Source organism: Hetaerina americana, unplaced genomic scaffold (assembly GCF_022747635.1).
Source record: "Hetaerina americana unplaced genomic scaffold, ioHetAmer1.1.p SCAF_6, whole genome shotgun sequence".
Lineage (NCBI taxonomy): Eukaryota > Metazoa > Arthropoda > Insecta > Odonata > Calopterygidae > Hetaerina > Hetaerina americana.
The window spans coordinates 92,029,597-92,043,814 of record NW_027287205.1 but is presented as its reverse complement, the minus strand read 5'-3'; the positions used below and the strand labels follow the sequence as shown (position 1 = coordinate 92,043,814).

Below are 14,218 nucleotides of genomic sequence, written 5' to 3'. Positions count from 1 at the left end.
TAGGAGAGATTACTTAACTTGCGTGACAGAAAAACTTGTCAAACATATTTCCGGCACAAGTTTTCTCCAGACGAAATTTTGAAAATATTCATATTCTTGGGAAAACTTTTCTCTCCTGAATAAACTCCCCTCGTGTCAAAAAGATGAAAGACGTGCTGGGTGAGTGAAAAGGCATTTCCGATTACGGTTTCGCATTCTCAGGCACCTTTGTCTTTTGTATCTGTGGTTTCTTTGTCTTTGGTATCAAAGGCAAAATTAAAGGAAATTAGCAGAATGAATAGTCATTGGTAATCTCTGAAACTCATTAAAAGGTTATTTTACGCTTGACGACCCAGGGCGATTTGAGCAGTTTATAAATCACGCGATGCATGGCTCAATTAAGCGTCCATGCCCAGGATATATGACCTGAGGACCACGTACGACCTCAAGACTCTTAGCTTGATAAAAACTGAGGCTTATTTTGTAAAGTCTTTGATATTTAATTAGTATCGTATTGTATGTTATGCAAATATAACTAGCATATAATTGTCATATGAATATATAAACAATATTGTAATAATCTTCCATAGGCATAAATGGCTTGATTAGGACATAATTTTATATTCAAGTATATATCACTTGTTTTGTGCAATTATGGGCCTCACGAATTAAAATAAAAATTGTTTATTTTCAGCTGGAAATGTGACTTAATATCCTGGACGTCATATTTGGAGAAAAAGCGTTAGTTCACTTTGGATAAACAACAGCCAGCCAGAAACATCACAACACTCACCAAAGGTAAATGGAAAGTAGTATCACCGCGACATTTATCGCAGAAGTATATTTTATTTTGTGATGGTGACACTAGCACAATAATAATTGCCTCTTACTCTGGGGAATAATGGCAATAGTTTCCTTTTCAATTTCGGTTGTATCTCGTTTTATCGACAATTATCGTGTGCGAATAATGTCCTGATATGTACGTTGCATCCTTCAGAAAAACTAAGCGTAATCAAACGATGACGTGGAAACGAAAAATGAATGAATATATTTGACGAAATATTACGAATAATTCATCAATTTTAGAACATGATCGCCAATCAAGTGATTGGAAATCTTGGAATAGGTTGTGGAACTGGGTCAGCATCCTACCTAAGTTGCTTATTCTGTGCATTCCAGATATGCACAAATGATGTGAGGAGTGTGTGGTTTTTTAGCGAAGCAGTGTCGGGGGAAACCTTTAAGGCTCCATGCAATGCAGTGGTTTTTGCGGGCGATGGTTGAATAATGCCCCCACATTCTTCTCCGGACGGCCACCATTCCTCCCGCCAGCTGCCGCTATATCTATTTTGACGAATTCTTATCCGTCGAATCGACAGGAGGACGGATGATTCCACCGCCCTCAAATGGAGCATTTGCTGTCGCTGCAGGTGCTCTTCTTCTTTCGCGTGCTACCGGTTTATTTCCGGGACCCGCACCAATTCAAGACGCCCCGACCCCCACCCCAATCGTCCCCCTCGTCCAGAGCTGGGGAAATTATGGAAGATTTGGTGACAGCATTCGTGGTGCAGGGGGGTGGTGCTGGGCGTCGTTTTCTCTCGCAATGCATCGACACCCCCGAGGATAAGCGATGATGAGGATGAATTAAGGATGTGACCCAAATATATCGAAACGGTGATTCGGCTCCAGTGTTCCTGGTTTCTCGTATCAACTATGAAAGTAGAACGGGGCTTATTATTTTTTAGTATTTGAGAGGCCGTAGAATTCATGCCATTCTAAAAAAAGGTCGGTATGGTGAGGAAACAAGTTTAGGGTACTCATTCGGGGGGGGGGGGCGCCTCCTCGCCCCTCCCCTCCGCCCTCCCCGCCCAAGGCACACATCGACGTCACTTGGCCGTGTTCGGTTTGCCTCTCCATAATGGTGTCGCGGGTTCGATTCCTGTCTAGGTTGACTTTCCGCCACCTAGGGCTTGGGTGTTTGTTTTGTACCAATGGGCACAAATGTCCATCGTTATAATTGTTAATAGTCCGATTTAAATGCCAAAATATGCTGTTTCCAGGCTAATGCTGAAATAAATAAATAAATACGACATCATGAATGGAATTCCCGACGCGAAAGGGTCCCGAAATGAGTTGAGTACCCTTAAGACGGTTGATCGCCCCGTGAAAAGGGCCTCTTGTCCCTCTGCACACTTAGCAGACTGGAAAAAATTTGTATTTTCCAAACAAATTGATCGTTTTTAGCGATTGAATCATTTGTCTATCAAATGTCGAGAAATGAGCGCCGCCCCACAGTGAGGAGCTCAGACAAGAAATGCATTCCCAAACAGCCGAGTTTCGATGAAAAAGCATTTTTAAAAACCTTAAAGATCATTCCATTTCATTGATATTAAATTTTATCAAATAATTCTGCAAAAAGCAAACAAGTTAGCTCTAACATTGATGAATTGGGTATGATCGTTTTCTTTTTTGTTTAAAACATTAGAATAATCTTGTATCTCTCCGAAATTGTTCCCTTTTATTGAAATGAATAATGGTTTCCCGCATACTACCCCTTTTTTCACTCACAAAAATAATTACTACATGAAATATGTTCGACGAGTCCAGGGAAAGTTTTCCAAAAGCACGTGCGAGGGCCGCGGAGGGGCGCTGTAGTTCTTGGCTTATTCGGAGCAAAGCGCAGCTGTCCAGTCGGGGTTCTGCGCAAGAACAAGGGTAGCACCCAAGCAAGCGTGGCTTACGCAAGCTGCGGATCTCAGGGAGAGCAGGGCGGGAATATGGACTGCCCTAATTTGAAGTGGAATGATTCGAAAAAACATGGATTGAGGATCGAAGTGAAAATTAATAAAAATTCTAAAAAAAGCACCCTTTTCCGTGGACACACCTCTGGCAGTCGCAGTTCGCTTTCTGGAGGGCGTCGACGGGAACCTCGTTCGGGCACCTCTTTGGTGTTATCCATCGTTCCAGAATGGTAGCCTTTCAAGCTCATTTTCATTATTGGGAAGAAAAATAAATCTGGCGGTGCCCAACAACGGGGTTGTAGGGTGTTGTGCTTGGCCAGGGACTCGGCACTTGACGAGGTGGGCGGTGGAGGAGGAGTTGCGTTTCTCGTGGTGCAGCCTCCAGTTGCCAGAGGTCTGCTTCTTGACGCATTGCATTCTATTCCACAGCCTCTCGAGGACTTCTACGAAAAATTTACCGTTCACTGTTCCTCCCCGAGGCACAAAATTTTCGTGGATCACGCCTTCTGAGTTTGAAAAAATACTGGTTAATTTTGTTACAGACACTTTGGATATCCTCATGACAGAGGGTCCGGGGACTTACAAAATTACGCCAATGCTATAGCAGCGTAATTCATCTGTAACTTCAATATTATTGGCCAATCTCAGTTATTTACGAAGTTTTAATGAGCAGATAGTCACGATTTAGTGACCAGTGTGTTGTAGAAGGAACTCTTGGGTGTTGTAAAGGAGATTAGTGCGGAGGTGACGGCAGTGGTCTCGGCTTGGTCGGCGGTTTCTCTCCCTCCTCCCCTCGGGGCCTGCGGAGGGAAGGCGTGAATGGGTTGCTGCGACAGGCGGAAGGATACGGTGTCTCCAAGCGGCGAAGAAAATCCGCCCCAGCCGGAGATCGAACCATGGACCCTCCGATTTCCGGAGCGGCGCCCTTGTAAGGTCGAGGGGGAGTACGCGCCCTCTTTTCCGCCCTCACGCCATCCTCCCCCTCGAAGGCGGATTTGATTTCCTCATGGCCCAGATAAAAGCTCCCCCCCTCTTGGCGTCTACCACCCCCTTTGGCAGGGGAGGCGCTCGTGTCCGACGAAATGGGCTCCCCCCCCGCCCCTCACCCCTCGCCGCCGCCAACAGTTGCCAGCCGCCTCCGCCGGCGGCAGCTCCGGCGCAACCCCGGGTCGATCTGCCCCTCTCGCCACAACGGCCCCACGTCCCACTCCAACTCTCCTTTACTCTCCCCTTTGAGCCTCGGGGCGATTCTTAAATTTTAGTTTGCGCCCCCCGAGTGGAAATATGTATTCCCTTCCAAAGCCAGTTGTGGCGTCTGCTTTGACAATTTCACCCTTGTAGCAATCATTCGCCCCAAACGAACGGGGTTCGAACTTGGATATCCCTCATGCATGGGAGCTTATAAGACATTTGAGTCACTGCTCGGTGGCTTGACCCCTTGAAAGCACTTGGGAACGGGGGGACATCCCGATTCCCCAGGTCTCGAATTTCAGTTTACTCGTCGGTGGGTGACTGTTGCGGAATCTCCCAAAATTCCCTGGATATATCGGCTGTTCTTACTCCCATCTATTCAATTCGATCATCGCCGCGATTAGGGGGTGCTCGGACGCTCTGGTAGAACGGGAGATGATTTTTGGACCCAATTTTGCGCCAAATACGAACGCAGCCAATGCCGTTTTGATCATTAACACCAGGCTCCTTTGTTTCTCTCGCTCACTCTTCCATTTCTTAGTAGTTTTCTGTGAACATTAAACCCGTCGTGTTCTCGAAAAAATCAATCCACATGGGCGCTTAGGTATTTCTTGCCTATATTACAGCCACTACCCGAGAAATACGGTATTACGCCTTAAAATTTTCTCATATAAAATCTCGCATTTAATTTGCCATCAAATTATTTTTAGTGATTAGGAAAAACTCCTTCTGCAGTATTATGATGTAAATGCTGGGGAAAATTCGCCATTGTTATCTTGATCGTACAATTTGCCTCATGCTTAGAACATAAAAACACTAATTTGTGCCCCAGAATAAAGATAAATCCGTCTTGCTCTTCTCGGAGTGTGTATCCAGCAGAACTCCTGTTTGCTATGTACTAGTTAGCAACCGAGCATTTCTGTTGAACGATACCACTGAGAGTATATTGGGCACTTGCTATTATATTAAGGCTGTTAGACGAATATTTATGCACAAAATGAAAACAAGAGAGCCTCTTTATCCGCGGCAAGTGAACCGTCGAGAGGTAATCCCTATATGCGAGTGCTAATGTAACAGAAGCTGATGAGAATTAGCACAGTCCAAATTGCATGGGAAATAAAAGAGAAGATGTGATAATGGAGCATTATTTGTACGGTTCCGAAACTTTTTCTTTGAGGCAAGAGGTGGTGTGTATCTGGAGTGTTTTAAAATGGGGTGGTTGCGGAGAAGAATACAAGTTATGGAAAATGGGCCGAAAGGAAAATGCACGAAGACGACCTGCATGCTCGATTACAGAGGGAGTGTTGTTCGGAAGCAATTCGAATTAATCAGGAGAATTGCAAAGAAGAAATTATATTGAGTGGAATTCGACTCTCAATAAAAAGGCTGTGATTTTTACGCATCGGAGAAGGGAGAGAATGTAATGGAGATTAATTTAGCGAGTCATAGAGAGAGAGCAGGCACGTTTCAAGTGAATCAAGGGAGAGTCTGAAGGCTTTTAAGGCTCAAATATGTCCCTGGATGTGGATCAAGGGTGTTTAGTGTTGTACGATATTACGAGGGTGAGGTGGCGCTTGGGAGTTAAGCAGTTCCCCAACGTTCATCTTAAACCCACCTCCACTCTTTCATCGCTGTTAATCAAATAAAATTTCGAAGACGTTGCACGTGATTCAGCCAAGTAGTCCTAGAGTACAAAAAACAGAAAAATGAAAGAACTTGCAATACTTCAGAGGCCCATTTTTTTGGGAAACTACGGTTGAGGTCCGCAGTTGTTCAGAAATCGAACCGCATGCAAATACTAAAAGTTCGCGGAAAAAATCAAGGGATTACTGGAAAGGGTTTCGTTTCATATTTTCTGTTGTAAATTTCTAAAGGGTTCGACCGTGCACGTTTGTTTGTGATATTTGTTTGTCACGCACAACGACAGTGACGTAGGTTTTACAACCATTAATCATTTTCCATAAGTGCCCAAATCAAGACAACGATAACTTACCTGCTCTGGCTCATTTGCAGTCATTTCTTTCGAGCATTTCCTTCTTCGACTTCCATTAGCTTGTTTACATTTTCTTCTATGGCTACACGTCACCAAGTATTACAATTTGCTGAATCACATGTGCTTAAACGCTCCTCTCGCAGCAACAAATCGTCGAGCGCAAAGTCAGAGTGTCACTCTTGCACCATAGATATGTAATTGCAGTAATAAGGGAATTTGAAGATTTTTTTCTTTTTCATTCAATATTTCATGCTGCTGTGACGATAATTTAAATAGCTTATTTTCAATGCAAAAGTTATATTCCATGCTTTGCTCTGAAGAAGTTGCTCTAAGGATTTTCGTTGGAGTAATTAATTACTTGGCAATACCAGCGTGAGTGGCCACTAGTAACGAAGTCGTAAAGGGAAATGAAAAACTTGCCTTCACCTTTTGGCCGAGGTATTAGCGAGTACCCTTGACCAATGCGTCATTACAATTTGTCTCTCAAAATCTTTGCACTTAGCATTGCTGAAGTTTAAAACAGCCCGATATTCGGTGCTGGGACATCATCATCAATTACGTGGATTACACCTTGTATCTGGCTGCCCAGCTGAAAAGAAGTAGGAAGAAAAGGGAGCTCTGTTGAATCATAATATTGAGAAGAATCATGAACGTGCAGCCTAAGCAATAAGAGTGACTGTAAGATCACGGATTCTTTTGTTTAACGTCAGTTACGCAAATAATAATACATGGGTGGTCGGAAAAGTTTCCGACCTCAAAAATTTCAGAAAAAATATCTTGTATTTTTGTTAGGCCACCCTCGTATATACGTGAAACTTCAAAATCGTTGCCGTGGCGTCATTACTGCAAAAGACATTTGAAAAAATGTTTTTTCTTCAGAATTACTTCCAAAAACCATGGGAGTTTCCTAAGTGCTAAGTTAAAAATTCCGAAAGTTTTGTTCTCCGAAGTATTTTGTTCAAAAAAGTCGAAGGAGCCAGCGCGCAACGGAGAATTAATTTCACTTTCCCTCTCGAGATCCGCCTTGCTTCACGACGAGGTTCTTTCTAAAATTGCTGATTTCAAGGGCCATTTGAGTTTCGTCTAGAGAATTCTTACAACTGTTTACAATAATTTTGGTGATTTCGCCAGATACTGTGAACGAATACAATTTATTGACTATCTTATTTTAAGTTTTGCTGAAGTATCGTAAAGATAAAAAAATAAAAAGATCGAGAAATGGATTGTTACAAGGGTAGAATGTTCGATAGGAAGGGTGCTCGCGTGCAGTGAGGTGTGCGTGGGAATCTGTGACATCTTACGGTCTTACGGGGAATCCTGCCTGCGGTCTTGGACATTGGATTTATTAATCCGTGGATCTTATTTATTTATTTATTTTATTTATTTTTTTTATTTATTTAGTATAAGTCCGAAAACAGCACATTTTGGCCTTTACATCGAACTATTAACAACGATAACAATGGTCACATTTACAAACACCCAAGCCCTGGATGGAGCGAAACTCACCCAGGCGGGAATCGAACCCGCGACCCTTGGAATGGCAGACGAGGACGTTACCCCGCCGCCACCGGGGCCGGCAATGGAGGCACGAAGCGGAAAATAAGTGACTTTGACAAGAAGTGTATTTTATTTGGACAGAATTATCGAGCGTTCCGAAAGCACTTAATGGCGGACTGACGTTATCATTCACTTTGAAGAGGACAAAGAGATAAAAGGCACTCCTTTGGCAAACACGCTCAGCGATAAAGCAAATGCACCCGTGTATTTCTCATCTGGCCAAAGATAAGCCGGTGATGATCCAAATAACCCTTTATTCGAGACTCGATTTCAAAATACTCGTAGACTAAATGTTGCCATAATTCCAGGATCATATTTACCCGGAGTTTTTATTTCTATTACTTTTGGATGCATCGGGAGAGATTTAGCGAAATCGATTTAGGCTCAGTACTGATTGTAGTTGATACTGCGATGCTCCAATTGTAGCTTTACACTGCGTCAATGGCGATATAAGATTTGGAGAAAAATTATTCTAAATTAAGTTTATTTAAATTAAATAAAAATTTTAAAATATGCATAAGTTCATTTTTAATAGGCTTAAAAAATATATTTCAACCGAGTGTATTTATAATTCATGCAATAAAATATTTAAAATTATAGCAATATATAAACAATGTTTATACTTGTAGAAAATACTGACATAAACATTAATACGGAGCGCATTTCTCCAGTTTGTCTTCGAAGCATAGTCGTTGGGGTTAGAACAAGAACGCAGATTGGAGGTCTTTGAAGCGTGGATGTGGAGGAGAAATTGCGTGAGCTCTAACAGAGGGATGAACGACGAAGTTTTCAATGAAGCGAAGGGAGAAGGGAAGGCATTCCGACTGACGCGATTCGAAGAAGGCAGAATGATCGAGGGTGAGATGATGAGTATTATGTTAGAAATATATGCAGAGTGGGATGTGTATAAGGCCACGGCAAACGCAAGAATTCGTCGGGGAACCTGGGCAGAGGAAGGTAGAACTGGCTTTGTGGATGATATCAAGGTAGGCAGAAATTATTGAGGAGTAAAGAAAGAAATAATTCCAGGCAAACAATCGTATAGGCATGAGGTAGTTTTGAAAGATATTATTATTCAAGAGACTACCCAAAAAACATTCATTCTATAAACATAATAATTTATGGTTAATATGCACAATTATAAAATGGTATTTTATTATATTTTTGGGCTTTTCAGTTCCCTTTTTGCTACGAAAACACACGCAAAGCTGTGACCGCTTCCCTTATTCTCTCGGCTTCAATGGATACTTCTCTGTTTTTCAATCATCTCGAAAATCCCCTCAAAACTCACTCGTTTTTACTATCTGTTATAGTGATCGCGCTTTCGTGAAAGCCGGGCATTACTTAATTTTAAAAAAATCGGCGCAAAGGCCTTTTTGCCTTTTGATAAAGTGGGAATTTTGATATGCGATTCGAGAACTTGGTATGATAAGAAGTTTCTTTCCCTAGTTGGAGAGGAGCTTAGCTAGTCATGCCTGTCGGCAGAAACCAATGTATCGGCCGTGATGAGACCAGGGAATGAATTGGATAGAGGAGGGATGATTGAAGTTTTTGTCGGCGTGAGAACATTTGGAAATTAATTTTCGCAGCAATAGCTTTTTATCGTTTTTCTTATAACGATACTGAAACGTCTGTCGTCTGATTTCAAGGTTAAATACGTATGTTTGAGGCATTTGAAGCCATCATAATTTCAAAAATACAAATAATGTCAATCGGGGCTGTGAAATGTTAAACAAAAGTTTCTGGTTCCTTCTTTTCGCTTCCTTTGATTGAATAATGGCAATTGGCAAATCAGTGCCTAGCTTCTTGTTGGAGTGCGTGCCCTCCCCCGAGGTGTCTCCTCCTAATTCTCCTCTCCCATTGGCTTATTCCTCTCTTCACTCGCCCTCCAAATTAATTTTATTTGCTTCATTCTTCTGTGCAGCACCACATTTCCATCTACTTTACTACTTTATTCTCCCCGAATGTTCCTCTCCCATAGCCGTGGAAACAAACGTGACGCATGGGTTGGTGTTGAAGAACCGATGCCTTGTGTCTAAACTGATATCTCTAGCCGTAAGTATTTTCTTCCCCTGTTATAGAGAGCCCTATAACGACATTCCCATTTTTCGTGCCGCATCTTCCAAGTCGATCTTCCATGATGATCTTTCTCTCTGATTTACGACCGCAATGGCAAAACTCTCGCGCATTTCCCACCGTCTCTCTCCCTCCTCCGAAGTTTTTCCCTGCTTTTACTGCAGACCTGTGTCTTCTTTCTATCATGAGGTTTTTACACTTTTAGTTCATTTAGGCTTGTACGTCATCAAATTTTCTTTCATCCATTCGGGGTATCGTTATTTCTCCCGTTAATCAAAACATGCTTCACCATTAACCTTGCATTAGTATTCCTCCATTTGTCTTCACCTCCGTCTCGTTTGCTACTTTATTATTATTATTAGGTATTCTACCGGTTAAGGTAGGTTTTTGGATGTACACAGCTCCTAAATAAATAATTTGTGACTCCCAGCTAAACAAAACATCCTACTCTACATCAGGTCCCTCTTCATCTCTGAGTACCCTCTTCCTCCCTTCATCCCGTCCTGCATCCCTATCCTGTTCCTTCCCTATCCTCGTTTGCCCAACATTCTATTCCTATTTTCTGCAATATACTCATTAGTTTTTCCCAATTCACTCTATAAAACGCTTTTCCGAAATCTACGAAACAGGTAAATACCTCCTGGTTATAATCTATATTCCTCTCGATTAATAATCTCATTACTGCAATGGTATCACGCGTACAACTCCCCTTACTAAACCCAAACTGGTCATCCCTTAAGTAATCATTTGCCCTACTCTCTATCCTTTCGTTGATGACCCTGAGAACAACTTCAGCTGCGTGGGATATCAAACTTATTGTCCTGTAGTCCTCACATGAGGTAGCCTTTACCTTTTTCGGAATAGGAACTAAAACTGGTCTCACAATGTCTTCCGGCCAGATTCCTTCCTCATAGATACTACGGATCAGCCTATAAAGCCTCTTCTTCCCACATTTTCCTAAACATTTCAATAGTTCCGCGGGAATGTTATCCACCCCACGGCCTTATTTAGTTTCATCTCCCTTAATGACCTTTCTATCTCATCGTCGAGTATGCCTGGACCTTAGCTCTCTTCCTCCACGTCATGTTCCTTTTCTATGTCTAGCTCTGTTGGTCTAAGTTCTTTACTATACAGTTCTTCTATATACTCCTTCCATCTCTCTTGGATCTTTCCTGCGTCAACTATTACCTTACCCACCTTATCTCTAACTGTTAGCATAGCTCTTCCTTTCTTACTTCCTATTAACGATTTAACTTTGCTATACAGCGTATCGATTTCACCCTTCCTCTGCAGACTTTCCATATCCTGGCACTGCGTCTTCCACCATGCTTCTTTTGCTTTATTTTTTGCCCACCTCAATTTATTGTTTTTATTCTTTGTATTTCATTTTGCCTAACTCTGTATTTACATTCTTGCTACTTTATTAGGGACAAAATATTTATAAGTTGTCCTTCCACCGCAATCCTTCTTGTATTCATTTCTCTGCAGTCTGATTGACCACCGTGACTCATGGCTGTACATTCGCCTCCTGGGGTGACATAATTTGAATTAATCCTTATGTAGAAAGTAGTTTTTCCTTTGGGCTCACTTTATTTCAAAGAAACTGAAAGTTTATCTTTGAAATTGCACTTCATTCATAAGATCTCATAGTTCTGATCGTTCTCCTTAAAAAATGTATAATATTCTCTTCTGACGCTGAGCTATATTTAGATAAATGAGCTGCGGTCTCCATGTTTTTGCCATTTTATTATTCCCATTTGGTTAAAAATGTATTGAGACTTTCCCAAATAATATGATATGATTGGTTTAATTTCCGGGTGGTTATTGCTTAAAATTTGTATTATTACTGTCACACGCGTGTATGGCCAAACGTTCCCTCTGGAGAATTGTGCTTTAGTTCCCATTGGGATAACTTCCAAGAATGTCGCCGGGTAACCTCCCATTCCGTTGTAGTTGTGGGGGTGCGTCAACTCTCGCATCCCTTTGAACGCGTTTGTAATCGCACTCGCGCTCAGCACGAGGTGCTCTCGTACTGTCGCGTGCGATATGTGATCAAAGGTTGACCCTCGCCGTTCCTGGCGTGTCATATCGACTGCCAAACTGAAACGAGTGATCGAATTATGCACATTTCCTAAAAGGAAATACAATGTACTATACACGATGGGCACAAGGTTTTATAGCAGGTTTTCCAGGTATTGAGATTACTTTTTCAAATTTCTAATTGTAGGACATTTTTCCGTCTAGATGGCCATTTAGCATTCCATTGTATCATTTAGGGGACTACTCGGCTTCGCAGTGACATGCATTGAGAAAGCAGTGGGTGTGGTCATGGGGGCATTGAGGATAATATTGAGGGTATGGTCACGGGGGTTTCCCACACGTCAACTCTTCCCTTCAACCCACATTTCTACTCCCCCCCCCCCGTGCATTTTCCGGATCGACCACTTAACCCGCACATGCAGCTCCAGCTCAATTCATACATACTTTGTAAATAAACTTTATAAAAACATGCATATTTAAAGTTATTTATGACGCTAACAATTATAATGTTATAATGACGATAACCCTTACACTAACATACAGGTATTAATATATATATATATATATATATATATATATATATAATTATATATAATATAAATATATATGGTATATATATTAAATATATACACACATCTATATGTATGAGTGTATAATTGCTATTGTTATTACATTATTGCGAAAATACTTAAGGGTTCGGCGAATGTGGCCCGATATGAAAACGTAAATTTCCTCTCTATCTGAATGTCCTTTCTGCGTGTTAATACATTTTAATAGTGCTGGAAATATTTAATTACTGCAGTCTCTACTCTACTATGAATGGATTCTATGAATACACCCACTCAGAATGACACCAAGTAAGTGGAGCAATAGATTTAAATTTGGATAGCCCCCGCAATGGACACTATTTCAAGTTTTGACGCCCTCGTGCAGTCCACTTCCCATTCCCCTCACTCTCCCCCTCTCGCCTCCTACCATTCCTCCTCGTCCGCTCCGTGCACACTGGCGAGGGCTGCAGAGCCGTGCAGTCGAATCACCCCTGAGAGCCTTCGGGGAGTTGCACTCAGCGACGGATCGGATTACTGTCTCCGCGATTCCGCCTTTGTCGTCTTCCCCCGTAGAGAAGAGTCTTCCAGGATTTCCGTCCCGCCTCCCTGCCTCAGATCTTCGGTCTACCCCTCGGGGCTCTCATCTATTGGCAGTCGGGGTGCATGCAACCGTTGCACGCGCCTATCTTTCCTCTTTTGTCTTCGTTGTTTTCTTTCCCTCTTACTCATGTATTTATTGGTTTTAAAGCTCTTTCACGAAATTTCACTTCTTTGTCCCGCCTTGGATATTTGTCACTCCACGTCGGGCACGCCCGGCAGCCGGAAATTCTATCGGATCAATCAATTCGTCCTTTTTTCCATTTGGACATTGGAGTTTCCGTCACTGGGTCGGTAGTTATTTAAATGTCACTACTTTCTTATAGTCATTTCATCTACTTGTAGTTTTCATTTCCGAAGGGTTTCTCTTGAATACAATGTTTCCATTGCACAAGGGCTTTGAAAACTGTGCCATGCTAAACTGAATTAAAATGTTTTTTAATATCTCATCCAACACCTGCTGGCAATGGCAAATAATAATTGATGGATGACGCAGTCATGTGTAATTTCTATTAATGCTATAGTTTTCCCTTAATTCGACCGAAATGCCAGGGAAATATGTCCCTTTTAGAGGATGTTATTTGCAATCGATTTTAATCGATAGTAATTCTTTTTGGGCCGCTTTCGATACTTGTATCACGACCCGCTGAAGTCATTGACTCCATGGCTCGTCTTCAATAGTGCGTATAATCCTCGATATCCCGTGCGTACATTGTCTACTATTAATTTGTCATATTTCCGCTTTGCCCCAGCAGACTTTTTAAAATGAAATCATTGCGATTTCCCGGGTTTTCTCTCATTTTGATTTCTCATCTTCGAATGATCTTAAAAAGGCGTCTCCTTTTCAACTTCTTTCGGGAAGTTGCTTTTCTTCCCTGTTCAAATTTCTCTTGTCACTATTCTCCACATCCGCATTCCTTGAGACTCAATTTCTTTACTCCCCCACTTTCCCGCGCCACTTTCTCATCCTCTCGTAATGCAACGTTTTTCTAGTTCCTCTTTTCCAGAGATGTCCTTGTTGAACATCGCTCGTTTCTTGCCGTGGCATATTTCCTTCACCAAACGCATTCCCTTCTCTCTCATGCTACTCATCCTGCCACCACTGATTCCCGCCAGAGGCTGTGGACGTCATTCTACTTCGGCCGATACATAACTATTTCACCACTGCAAACTACCTGCAACTACTCTCAGCGAGGGTGAACACCCCTGCTGTTTGTCTACGCTAATGCATCCTTCCCAACTCTCCCTAACCCACGGATTCCCATCACTCAGTGGGACCCTTTCTCTAAATTAGTTTTGGCTAACGAGGAAACAAGAGGAAAATTACGATCGATTGGTCTTGGGTGCTCAGCTGTGAATAGGTATTGTCACACGTATACAGTAGACTCCATTCTACTTTGCTAAATTTTTACTGAAAACTTGGTGAAAGAGTTATGATTCCTATGAAAAACATAAATTACTTTTAGCCTATTACATGTTACCCTATATTGCGATTG

The 14,218-nt window shown here is 42.0% G+C and overlaps 1 long non-coding RNA gene across 1 annotated transcript in view; it reads left to right on the top strand.

Moving 5' to 3' along the window:
* The window catches only part of LOC139695252 (uncharacterized), a 249,759-nt gene extending 248,982 nt beyond the window's left edge, over positions 1 to 777 (top strand). The window contains exon 3 of the long non-coding RNA XR_011702294.1: positions 674 to 777. This is a non-coding gene — a long non-coding RNA (uncharacterized lncRNA). The remainder of the gene's footprint in view (positions 1 to 673) is intronic.
* The last annotated feature ends 13,441 nt before the right edge of the window (positions 778 to 14,218 follow it).